The sequence below is a fragment of the Thalassophryne amazonica genome, chromosome 14, assembly GCF_902500255.1.
Source record: "Thalassophryne amazonica chromosome 14, fThaAma1.1, whole genome shotgun sequence".
NCBI classification, from domain to species: domain Eukaryota; kingdom Metazoa; phylum Chordata; class Actinopteri; order Batrachoidiformes; family Batrachoididae; genus Thalassophryne; species Thalassophryne amazonica.
This window is the reverse complement of record NC_047116.1, coordinates 74,995,848-75,009,810: the sequence shown is the minus strand read 5'-3', so window position 1 is coordinate 75,009,810 and position 13,963 is coordinate 74,995,848. Positions and strand designations below refer to the sequence as shown.

Below are 13,963 nucleotides of genomic sequence, written 5' to 3'. Positions count from 1 at the left end.
TCTGGTTCTGATTCGAACTTTGACTTCATCAGGGTAACCTTTTAACAAGTGTATCCTTTTTAGTGATAGAGGGAAAATTCCAGAAGTGAGAGCATATCTTATAATTTTATTTGTACATTTCCTCCCTTAAAATCAATGTCATCGATATTAAGTGAAGGAAGCTGTGGTACTAACACCATATAAAGTTACATACCTTTCACTGTATTCACCATCGCTTGTGGTATTGCTTTAGTAGCCACTGAGTATTGCCTTTTAGTACAGTGTACCTTGAATTTTACCTTAAATTCATTACATTTAAGAAACTTGCCACTTGTGTTGTGTGGACCGCCAGAAGAGGAGGTACTGCTGACCCACCACCAGAGGGCGCCCTGCCTGAAGTGCGGGCTTCAGGCACGAGAGGGCGCTGCCGCCAAGGACACAACCGGGGGTGACAGCTGTCACTCATTATCTGTCACCCATCTACACTACATCATCTCACTCCATAAAGACCGGACGTCATCTCCACCTCGTTGCCGAGATATCATCTACCTGTGAAGGTAATTCTCTGCTGTATCTAAAACTGTGTCATAGTCTGAATTCTTTTGCAGCCGTTTTCCTGTTGTGTGCCTTATCTGCTGGATTGGTGTTTGGTGTGAACAGCGACGGCTTCGCTTCACACCCAAACCAGATAAGTGGTTTAACAGGAGCTGCACGAGTGTGTGATTAGAGGTGGAGGTGACTTTCCACCTTCTGACTGTTTTTGTTACTGGGTGTGCACACACCCACATCTCACTGTTTGTGCTCCTCGCCAGCAGTACCAGATCCGACGGTGATCACCTGGGAATTCGGGACTTGGCGGCTCCAGTATTCACCAGGTTCTGTGGCGGTGGAAATCGTGTGGTCCCGGCTCTTCTCAGGACAGACGTCTTCTATCCTCGAGCCTGCCCACACGTCACCTTGGTGTATTGACTGCTATCAGATTCTGTGATTGTCTGTATAATCGTTGTGCACATTCACAACATTAAATTGTTACCTTTTGGCTCATCTATTGACCGTTCATTTGCGCCCCCTGTTGTGGGTCCGTGTCACTACACTTTCCCCAACAACTTGAGTCCATCAGGTGTAAAACAGACCAAATACCTTTCTCTGCCCATTCATAATAGCAGAAGGATTTCATTTTGAATAATACGTATCTATTATTCCAGATAGGGGAGTTATGTCGAGTGAAATTGACCATTTCATTTCACATTGACCATTTATAGACCATTTTCCAATAGAGCAGGACCTGTTCATGGAACTTAGATTACTTAATGGGAAGTTTGGACAAACAGAAGTCACATCTCAACAACAGATTAATACCCCCACATGCCTCAAATATTTTCAAGGGAATATGAAGCCAGAAACCATTAGTAATTTGAGTAAATTGTTTTAACCATTTTTAGTTTTATCATACCATTCATTGCCTCATAATCAATTACATGTAAGCCTCCTTCATCTAATGGTTTTACTGAGTCTCCTTTTCTGAGATAGGGATGTTTATTTCTCCAGATAGAGTTGAAATTTATTTGGTTAATTGATTTAAGTAAATGGACTGCATTTATATAGCGCTTTTCCATCTGCATCACATGCTCAAAGCGCTTTACAATAATGCCTCACATTCACCATTCTGCCATACAAGGCGCTCACTACACACCGGGAGCAATAGGGGATTAAAGGCCTTGACCAAGGGCCCTTAGTGATTCTCCAGTCAGGCGGGGATTTGAACCCAGGATCTTCTGGTCTCAAGCCCAACACCTTAACCACTAGACCATCAATTAGAGTATAAGGGATAGCTATTGAGAAAGCGGGATACATTATTCTAGATAAAGACTCAATTTTGGTAATCAATATGCGTACAAATCATGATAGGTCTCTGTGTAACCAGGTGTTAAAAAATTGATTCACTTGTCTTTTTATTAGACACAATATTTAGTTCTTCTCTAGCTTTATAATATTTTGTAATTATCACCCCTAAATATTTCACTTTTTTTAAGTGGGATTTCATACAGATCTATTAGTGGATGGTCATATATAGCTGTTTCCCAGTCTGCTTGTGCGGCACCACATGCTGCGGTAGCGCTTCCCTGATGGTAGCAGGGAGAACAGTTTGTGTGCTGGGTCTTTGATGATGTTCATTGCTCTCTTGGAACAGTGTGAAGTGTACAGGTCCTGAATGGCTGGTAGGGTTGATCTGGTGATCTTTTCTACAGTCCTCACCACCCTCTGTAGTGCCTTCTTGTCTGCAGCTAAATAGCTGCCGTGCCAGACAGAGAGGCTGCTGGTCAGGATGCTCTCAGTGGCACCCCTGTAGAAGGTGGTGAGTGCAGATGTGGGGAGATCAGCTCTTCTCATCCTCCGCAGGAAGTGGAGTCGTGTCTGTGCTTTTTTGACCAGGGAGGAGGTGTTTGTGGTCCATGTGAGGTCATCTGTGATGTGCACTCCAAGGAACTTTGTGCTTTTCACAGACTCCACAGCACTGCTATTGATGAGTGGGATGTGTGTTGGTTGTTCTTTCCTGAAGTCCACAGTTAATTCCTTTGTTTTGTTGACGCTGAGTAGCAGGTTGTTCCTCTCACACCAGTTGATGAGTTGGTGTACCTCCTCTCTGTATGCTGAGTCGTCGTCGTCTCTGATGAGGCCCACCACTGTTGTGTCATTGGCTTTGGGAAACAAACACTTCTTTTATACGTTTAAACATGAACACAGCTCTCAAGTCAGAACTGAATAAAAAGCTCTGAAGCGTCACTTGTCTTAAATGTTTGCTTTTTAAAGCAGTAGTTTCCAGGCCTACAGCAGAGCACTGTGCCACAAAGGGACTCATTCATCATGTCTTTGTAAAAGTGAGAGAAAAATGAAGAAAAGCACTTTTCACATTTCCCTTTATCCTCTTTTATTCAGACATCATCTAAAAAAAATATAAAAGACAAGAAGAAAATCCACACATACATACAAATTTAAATCAGAAGGATGCTTTTAAGTCCTTGCAGACATATTTCAGATGGGTTTTTGTTTTTTTAAATGATTCCTTTTGTCATTTTGTGAGACAATACTGGAATTTATCGGTTATCTGTAACTTCCGATACATTTTTGGGTGGTTTATGGGTTTATCTTTATCAAAGATAACTTTTCAGTTATCTGATTATCGGTTATCTGTGCCCACCACTGGCAGTGGGACATACATTGGTTGGCTGTTGCTTATATCTATATGTTGCGGGTGGACATAAACAGCATTACACAAAATTAAAACAAATTCATTCATCTTCTACCGCTTAGTCCAATTAAGGGTCGTGGGGGGCTGGAGACTATCCGAGCAGTCATAGAGCGCGAGGCGGGGTTCACCCAGGACACGACGCCAGGCTGTCGCAGGGCCACAAATAGACAAACAAACACAGACACACACACACACACACCTACAGACAATTTTAAAGATTCCAATCCACCTAACCCGCATGTCTTTGGATGTGGGAGGAAACCGGAGCACCCGGAGGAAACCCACGCAAACACAGGGAGAACATGCAAACTCCACACAGAAAGACCACAGGAACTGAACCAATGACCTTCTCACTGTGAGGCAACAGTGCTAACCACTAAGCCACTGTGCTGCCCCATTAAAACAAATTATATCTCAAAAATCACTTCTTTCTGCTAATTTCATCTTGTTCATTAAGTAATGTTAGGGGATAGTTTTATTATTGTTTGTTGTGGGTGGAACTGTGGGGTGTCGCTGTTGCCCCATGGACTACTGGAGTGGAGTGTTGAGTGGTGAGTGTCAGTTTCATCCATGTAGCAGTTGATAGCAGCTTTCCCAGGATAGAAAGCTGCCACTGTTTTTCAGGCAAGGTGGATACTGACTGTTGGACTCTGAGCAGATCAGACAGTTTGCAAAAATAAGAGGTACAACAGAAAAAGAACAAGCACAGATTGTTAGTGATCTTGGTGCTGCACGCACAGAGATAAAATTCTTGCCAATGCCACAACAAGAATGTATAGACTCCATTTTTAAGGTTCTAGAAGAGGTCTATGGTTGTATGCATCCACACAGTGTTACAGCGCCGGTTTTATAACCATAAACAACTGGAGGGTGAGACCTTGATTGATTTTTCATATTCCCTAATGGATTTGATGGACATGATTACTAAAAGTAATGCTCAGGCTGCCTCAGAAGATTTGCGTGACCAATTTTGTGATGGTGTTCGAGATCACGCTTTAAAAATATATTGAGAGACTTGGTTAATGCAAATCCCAAACGGACTATTTGTGAGGCCAGAGCTGAAGCCATTAGGTGGATGCCTCAGTGTGGGGGCCCAGTGTGGGGACCAAGTGTGGGGGCCAGCATAAATTGAAGAGTAATCAATGTGGTTTAATTTTAAATGAAACTGTTTCTTCTTGTGAAAGTGTTTTAGGCTCATCCCAACACAGTAAACTAATGTCCCTTTTTTTTTTTTTTTTTTTTTTTATATAGCGCCAAATCACAACAAACAGTTGCCCCAAGGCGCTTTATATTGTAAGGCAAGGCCATACAATAATTATGTAAAACCCCAACGGTCAAAACGACCCCCTGTGAGCAAGCACTTGGCAACAGTGGGAAGGAAAAACCACCTTTTAACAGGAAGAAAGCTCCAGCAGAACCAGGCTCAGGGAGGGGCAGTCTTCTGCTGGGACTGGTTGGGGCTGAGGGAGAGAACCAGGAAAAAGACATGCTGTGGAGGGGAGCAGAGATCTGTCACTAATGATTAAATGCAGAGTGGTGCATACAGAGCAAAAAGAGAAAGAAACAGTGCATCATGGGAACCCCCCAGCAGTCTACGTCTATAGCAGCATAACTAAGGGATGGTTCAGGGTCACCTGATCCAGCCCTAACTATAAGCTTTAGCAAAAAGGAAAGTTTTAAGCCTAATCTTAAAAGTAGAGAGGGTATCTGTCTCCCTGATCTGAATTGGGAGCTGGTTCCACAGGAGAGGAGCCTGAAAGCTGAAGGCTCTGCCTCCCATTCTACTCTTACAAACCCTAGGAACTACAAGTAAGCCTGCAGTCTGAGAGCGAAGCGCTCTATTGGGGTGATATGGTACTATGAGGTCCCTAAGATAAGATGGGACCTGATTATTCAAAACCTTATAAGTAAGAAGAAGAATTTTAAATTCTATTCTAGAATTAACAGGAAGCCAATGAAGAGAGGCCAATATGGGTGAGATATGCTCTCTCCTTCTAGTCCCGTTAGTACTCTAGCTGCAGCATTTTGAATTAACTGAAGGCTTTTTAGGGAACTTTTAGGACAACCTGATAATAATGAATTACAATAGTCCAGCCTAGAGGAAATAAATGCATGAATTAGTTTTTCAGCATCACTCTGAGACAAGACCTTTCTAATTTTAGAGATATTGCGTAAATGCAAAAAAGCAGTCCTACATATTTGTTTAATATGCGCTTTGAATGACATATCCTGATCAAAAATGACTCCAAGATTTCTCACAGTATTACTAGAGGTCAGGGTAATGCCATCCAGAGTAAGGATCTGGTTAGACACCATGTTTCTAAGATTTGTGGGGCCAAGTACAATAACTTCAGTTTTATGTTGGGAAAGTGTCGGTACACGGACCCACAACAGGGGGCGCAAAGGAACGGACAATGGAGTAGGTCAAATAACACTTTACTGTTGTGAATGTGCACAACAAATACAACAGATTACAACAATAGATCAGAATCAATTCACAAAGGTGTCGTGTGGGCAGGCTCGAAGATAGGAGACACCTGTCCAAAGCAGAACCGGAACCACACGATTTCCTCCGCCACCAGACCCCGGGAATACTGGAGCCGCCAAGTCCCGAACTCCCAGGTGGCCACTGCCTCCGCGTGTCGGACCTGGTACTGCTGGCGAGGAACAAAACACAAAGGTGGGCGCGTTTGCACCCCAGTAATCCGCACGGCAGGAAAGCTACCTCCACCTCTCGTTGGAAAAAAGGTCTGTTATCACTCACAAAAATCACAAAAGGTTACTGTCAAGCAGTCAGCTGAGAATATTACCTTCCAGGTAGAACGATATCTCGGCCAAGAGGTGGAGACGTCGTCCTGCTGATGTACCCCTGCTGATTGGTAACAGCTGTTGCAGGTGATGCGTGACAGCTGTCACCCTAGCTGCTCCTGTGAGGCGGCTGCGCCCTCTGGTGCCTGGAGCCCGCACTCCAGGCAGGGCGCCCTCTGGTGGTGGGCCAGCAGTACCTCCTCTTCTGGCGGCCCACACAACATTTTATCTGAGTTTAAAAGCAGGAAATTAGAGGTCATCCATGTCTTTATGTCTGTAAGACAATCCTGCAGTTTAGCTAATTGGTGTGTGTCCTCTGGCTTCATGGATAGATAAAGCTGGGTATCATCTGCGTAACAATGAAAATTTAAGCAATACCATCTGATAATACTGCCTAAGGGAAGCATGTATAAAGTGAATAAAATTGGTCCTAGCACAGAACCTTGTGGAACTCCATAATTAACTTTAGTCTGTGAAGAAGATTCCCCATTTACATGAACAAATTGTAATCTATTAGACAAATATGATTCAAACCATCGCAGCGCAGTGCCTTTAATACCTATGGCATGCTCTAATCTCTGTAATAAAATTTTATGATCAACAGTATCAAAAGCAGCACTGAGGTCTAACAGAACTTTTGAAAGCACAGCAATCTCAACTGGATTTGGTTATTAAAGCCCCCCCCCAAATTTCCCTCTATCCAGAACTCATTACACCAAGACCTTTGTTTTAGGTGCGATCAGGCTGGTCATATAGCACAAAACTGTCCAACTAATGCTAAAAACGAACAGAATGAGGGCATTCAAAGCCAGCCTAAGCCAATGGGAAACTAGAGGCCACCAGTGTGCAGAGCCAAACACTGGTGGAGGGATTGCATGGCTCCAAGAATAATGTTCATGTTCATTCTGATTTAGGCCACCTCATTGGTGATTGCTTTGAGGCAGAGGTAAATTTTGCTGGGGTCAGTGTTCTTTGTTAGACAGTGGTTCAATGGTTACTACTGTTACAGAAAGTTATTTTAAAGATAACTTTTCTCATCTTTCTGACAAAGGGCTGAGGGATTGTGGGTGGTTGGGCCTAAAAGCAGCCATTGTCTTAAATATACCATATTTGGGCTATGAATAATTATGAAAAATGAATAATAATAATAATAATAATAATAATAATAATAATAATAATAATAATAATAATAATAATAATGAATAATAACTATGAATAATTCTTTATAGGGAAATGAATAAACTCCAATAACACGTCCCAAAAAATGTACTGTCTGTTCCTTACTTTCAAGGGTCGCCGTTGCCATGACTCTGCCTTTGCTTTTCCATATTTGGTCTGTGTATCCTGGATACCGGCGTTGTGATACAAACACTCAGATCATCTCAGGCTCCTTCAGTCTTTATGGCGTATGAACGAAGATGTATCATATCGGCCAACGTCTTATTGCCAGGATCACTCTCACCTCCATTTTCTGTACTGTGCCACAAGAATATTCTTATTTTATGAGACAGTACAGTAAAAGCTGGCCGTGTATTGGTTGATTACTAATTAAAGTTTATATTCTGAATGAAAATGCCGAGGTCCAAGAAAAAGAATAACAAATGTAAGTGTTTTGTGGCCTTCCTCGTCTGAGGCTTATTCCTGATGGTAGTTGTAGTTATTTTTACTACTGTAACGCATTGATGGTGACACTGTTTTTGACAAAGCAGTGGTAGGCGAAAAGTTTTTTACAACCATCGCCACCAAACTGGTTGGTAAATTACCTGTTGTATCTGTAAATTTGGTGCATCTTATGTTACCAATTTTTATTGTAAGCTGGGTGTTTGGAGCAATGATTTTTGTCTAGCATCAGTAAGTGTAGATCGTGTAATGAATGTAATCATGAAATTGGTGCTGGCAAGGTGACTGGTATGGATGACCTGCCCAGCGCGGTTCATCAGAGATGGTGCTTCAGTTATCGCTCACCCTCTGTGTCATATTGTGAATCTCTCATTGTCAGCTGGTATTGTCCCAGATGAACTAAAATTAGCTTGGGTGGTACCAATTCACAACAAGGGCAGTAAATCAGATGTCAGTAATTACAGGTCGTTTGATTGGTGACATAGGAATGTGCAGCCTGCTAGTGATGAAGACGTCTCCATCGACACTCTGTCATTGCAGTGGCTTAAGTGTCATTAACAATGGTGCAGATGAAGGTACGTGTACACGGGCATGTATCTGTCCCTGCTGACTTTTTGCTGTAGCGCACTTTGACAGCTTTCTTGGTAATTCTGGGAGCCGAAGTTAATGAGGATACGGCTCTGGAGGATTTCCAGTACAAGGTGAAAGGATACATAGACAACACGGTGGATAAGAGGATGTCTGGCTTCAGATGTTTAGTCTGCTTGCATAGTTGTCATGTCGTGGCAGACAAACTTCTACAAAGCTCTGAGCATTACATTTTATACTTATGAGGCATTTTGAAATAAAGCAGTGCTTATACTATAAAATGAAATTCTGATAGTGACTGTGGCTCTGAATGTCAGGATTTGGCCCATTCAGAGCCCTAGTCATGGTTTCATCATTTGCCTCACTTCTGGTTTGATTATTCTGTCTGTGGTTTCTGTTTATCTCTGTCTTGTGTTTTATCATTTGTTATGCTCTGTTTATGATTAGTTTTGTTTCATTTATTTTCTTGTTTCACCTCGTTGTCATGTATTAGTTTTGTCTTTGTTCCTGTCCAATTTGTAGTTTGTTTTTCTTTATTGCTCATTGTTTTGCATTTGTATTCTTTTACTCATGGTCCCTTTAGTTTAGTTTGATCAAATTTAGTGTATTATGCTTTAGTCTGTGGTTTTGGTTATTGTTTATCTTCAGTGTTTTCTTCTGATTACGTTCCTTTGGTTGTGTATTAAATTCTATGTTCATCTATTTCCCAGTTAGTCTGTTTGCCACTTTATCGTTTATTCTATCACCTTTTTATTCTGTAGTCATCTGTTCCGTTTACCACTTAATTCTTAGTAACACTTATCTATTTATTTTGATCATATGTAGTACTATTTGTTGTTCTATTTTGGCCACATGGTGAGTTCTGTCTTAGTTAAGTTTCTCCCTCTTATTTTTGGGTCCTGACACATGAGCACTCAGTTTGTGGTATTCAGTTCTTTTTATCTCTGTTGGTTGTGGGTGTGTCACTGGCCCTTAGTTGTTTTGTCTATCACACCCACGTGTCACTCCACTCTCATCTAGCCATGCCTTGTTCACTGCACCTGCTTTACATCACACCCTGATTACTCCCCTTGTATTTAAGCTCTCACAGTCCCTCACTTCCCTGCTAGTTTGTCGATCGTGTGTCACACCCTCGCCTTTTTGTCACAGTCTGTTTGCTTTGTTTTTTGACCTTGCTTGTTTTACTCGATCTCCGCCACGCTGTGAACCTGACCCCTGCTTGTGTACTGAACTACGAATCTGCCTCTCGCTTGTCTGTACTGCCGCACTGCTGACTGCCTTTTGTGTACCGGACCATTGCCTGTTTTTTGATAAAGCTCATTTTTTACCTCACAACCTCAGCCTCAGTCTGCATAGTGTGTCCTACCACTTTCTGTGCCACGCACGCCACACGCAGTCATGACACTGAATACATTTTATTGTTTGCCTATTTTCTTTGCATAAGTAATCCATGAGCCAGAGTCCAATTTTGACCTAATTGATACTACTTAACGGGACTAAACTACACTTACAAGCCAGCCTCAGTATAACATGGTCTATGCCAAAATGCATGGTGGCCATCCTAGGGTGGTACAGATCGCCAGGTTGGGGTCAAAATTTTAAAATGCTCTGGTCATTTTGAGAAGTACAATGCATTATTTGTCTGATTATAAAGATTTCCAAAAAAGTTAGAGTATATTTTGGAGCATCTACGACTTAATGTTATTGGGTAGAAATGGCAAAAATGGTGGCAAAGGTTAATTTCAGTTTGTATAGGGGTCAAAAGGTAAAGTTGCTTCAATTCTGGTAAAAAGTGATGCAAACTATTTGTTGAGCTAAGAATAATTATAAAATGGAGTGATGACTGTATTGAATGCTTGGTCTACAAAGTAAAAGTCAAACAAGGTATGACATTTTATGTTGTATCATGACAAAGCATGATAGATGGTCCAAACTAGTTATTTTTAAAACCACTTTCGTGCAACCAATAATTTGCATCATTTTTTAACCGAAATTGGAGTAAGTTTAAGTTTTAGGGGTGGTGGCTAAGTATGATTGTTTCCAGTGCGGAAGGTTCCCAGTTCAAGGCCACCCTCGCCCATTTTCCATCTAATGTGGAGTTGAGTCAGGAAGGGTACCTGGTGTAAAGCATGTGCCAAATCAATATGCAGAACCACCTCAGATCTGTTGCGGCGACTCAAAGTGAAAACAAGGGAGAAGTCAAAGGGACTTACTGGAGTAAGTTTAACTTTTGACCCCTGATACCTTTATGGTATCAGGGGTCAAAAGTCAGAAAACGGATCAGAAAAATAAGAGAATTATTAACCAAGTGTGAGGTCTCTACGGGAAAATATCAGACCAAGGTCTGTGTGAAAAACACCAAGGCTCGTAGTCAAACCTGTTCGCTTCACTTCCACGAAGAACTTGCTAACAGATGGTCTGGTCGTTAGCTGGTTAGCTTTCAATCTGTGTTTTGCTGATGCTGTTTAGATATTTATGGAGTATGTTCATGTCCAACTTGTTTTTCCTTATCGTGTTTTAAGCTTTCTGGTTTGTAATGAATGGGATACGTGTTTCGAACCGATTGTCAGGGTAACTGGTTGGAAATCAGCCAATCAGAGCATGCGTAGCATTGCAGCCATATAATAATGTGGCATAATTTTCAACATGATTGGTGCAATTTTAAATGTTGACCTCTGTGTAATTCTTCATTGACCTCCACCTGGTTATAGCTACCATCTTGGAATGGCCACCATTCATTTTTGTGTAGCCACAGTATACTGAAGCTGGGGTGTGCCATTTAGTCCCCTTAAGTGGTACCAAAAACCTGATTGGTTCATGGACTAACAGAACGGAAACTATCAATTTATTCATTATTATAAATAAGAGTTGGGGGGAAAAAAAACATTTTTTTTGCGGGTAATAGTGTGAGTGCACCTGTTATTTATTGGGACGGGAGTCTGTGATGCTGCAGTCCAAAATAATGATGATAACGAAGCTTTATGTGCTCATATGCCCAGTGCTAAGACCAGACAAGGAGATCTGGTTGGACTTAAGCAGGCCATGTCCACACGGATCCTCTACAAGTTCATCTCGGACAGAGGATGACCATCACAGAAAACATAGAACACTGCCTCAAAAAAGGTAGTTTTTCTTGTTTTCCACATCTGATAGATTTGTTTTCCTACAGTGACAAACCGAATGTACAGCAAACTTAATGCTCATCCTCTCTCTCTTTCAGGTAAAGGTGAGGAGCAGTGAGCAGCCGCTTCTCTGGCTTGCCTCATGTGCATCCAGCTGGGCTCTGGCATCGAGAGTGAGGAGGTCTTCAAGGTCCTGAAACCCATCTTCAAAAACATTCTAGCAGATGGCTCTGTCAACACTCAAGTCAGACAAGCTGTGAGTGCTTTGAGCAGTTTGTAGAATAAATGATGTTGAAGGTAGGCGAGTAGGTGTATTAACGTGCAGAGGACTTACTTCTTCTCTGATAGGTGGCAACAAGTAGAAACCTGTGTATGTTGGTCACAGAAGATGACGTTTTGGTAAGTTTACACATCTTGGTTTTTTTTCAACCCTCGATGTGGCATGCACAATCTTCTGATTCTTTATGTTTCTTGTTGTAGGATGTTCAAGTCACAGTGGAGTGCTTTGAGACCCTGTTCACGCAGTCCTACTTGCAAGAGGATGGTACCTACAATTCTCAGGATCCCCAGACCGTCCAGCTCCACACCAATTAATAATAATAATAATAAAGACGTTTGTGTTTATGTGCACGTGTTGTTCTGCAGGCACCTGCCCAAGCTGCCTGGGTTGTTCGAGAGTGAGGATGTCAACATGAAGATCGCTGCAGGAGAAACCATCGCTCTGCTCTTCGAGCTGGCCAGAGACATGAATTCTGTAAGTTTCTATTTAATAACAGAATAATAATGGCAGAGTTTAATTTGTTAAGCATGTGCACATCTCCTCAGGAGTTTGAGTTTGAGGACTGGGACGGTCTTTGTAACCAACTGAACGTGCTGGCCACTGACTGACAAGCAGAAGCAGTGCTGGGACTTCAGAGACGTACTAAAGGCGGTTGAGGTGAGCATTCAGTCAGAAATATGCACTTCAAGCACCGTGGTGGCTGCTTTTATCTAACCCGCACCTCTGCTGCATCAGGAGGGAGACTACCAGGCTGAGACCATTTGGTTTGGAACGGAGTACATGGTCATCGACAGCTGGGTGAGGAAGAGGACGTACACAGAGTTTGTGGGCACTGCCATGAACTACCACCTGCAGGTATGGTTTTAATCGACAGTATTTGATTGGATTAAAGATAAACTTTCAGAATATAAATGCACTGATTTGAACTTTTCCAACCAGGCGAACAAATTCATCAGAGATGTGTTTGAACTGCATGGGACCTGGGTCAATGCTGCCACAATGAAGCACATGAAAATATCTCGTGCGGAGCGGGTACGTGTACTTGCATGTTGTTGAGGTACATCTACTCTGTTTTCCACATATAATGTTTTAAAACTTTCAGGTTACAGTATTTTACTCTTTTTCATACAGTATCATCAGGATGCAGCTGTTTTCAAGGCTCGGACCAAGACCAGAAACAAGTTCAGGGACAAGAGGGTGGATGTGGGCGAGTTTTAAAATTTTTGTTAAGTCGACACGCTCATCTGCATTTCCTGCTTTGTTTTTTGTTTTTTTTCTTCTTAAATTAATAGTTTTTTTTAAATGATTATCCTCCAAAATGTATCAGGCAGTAAATTATCATGTGAAATGAGGCATTTTTTGTTCCACAACACAGTCGCTGTGGTCACCTTGAATTTATTTCCAGTTGTTAAGAGGTTAATTTTCATTATAAAATAAAATGACCTGACTTACTGCCGCACTGCAGATGTGATTTTCTATTTCTTTGGACATTCCTACACTTCTCATCAAAAAAAAAACAAACAAAACAAATGTAAACAGAGCAGGAGGGGGATTGAAAAATAACTGTTTTGAAGATGTACAATGTTATTGTGCAGATAGATGTAAAATAGTTGTTGTCTATCTAATATTCTTCTCTTCTCTGTGTATAGTTGTTTTGCCAGCATTTATCTTGTTACCATATTGTTTTTGTCACATTATGACTTTGCACTGTTACGAGTCTACTTATTTACATTATTGTGTTCGCCACATTGATCCTCGTTAATGTGTTTTATGTAGTTTACTCAAGGATAAGTAAAAATTAAAATAGAGCTATCACAGAAACATGTCTAGTTATCTGTTGGTTTATAAAATGTGTTATTTAAATCAGTTTAGTGTCTTGATACAATGTAAAAAATGACTCAACTTAGCTGGGGTTCTATTACACAGAATAAATAAAATTACAACTTGTGCTGTTGACAATTTACAGATCATTTTTTACAGTCACAACTGGTCATGGAAGAGAATTAAATGTGTTTTAAAATGGACTGATCATGATATAAATTCATGAATATACATTTAACAGAGTTCCCTGGAAGGACGCTACAAATCAATGCATGAGGCCTCATTAAATATGACTGACAAGTGCTCAAGTGTTGTTGTTAAATCTCACTTTATTTTAATGTAATAAAAGATGGACTTAGGCATTGATGACATTTATTCATTGTTGGTAATGAAAGGGTAAACAATCCAGGTTGGATGCCACATACCATCATGGAGTTTATTTTTAAGCAACCTACAGGTTCTCTTAAATGTTGGGGTTTTAACGTTAAACATCCT

The 13,963-nt window shown here is 41.3% G+C and overlaps 1 pseudogene; it reads left to right on the top strand.

Annotated features, from left to right (window-relative positions):
* The first annotated feature begins 7,947 nt into the window (after nt 1-7,947).
* Nucleotides 7,948-12,917, top strand: LOC117524300 (annotated as a pseudogene).
* Nucleotides 12,918-13,963: the final 1,046 nt, after the last annotated feature.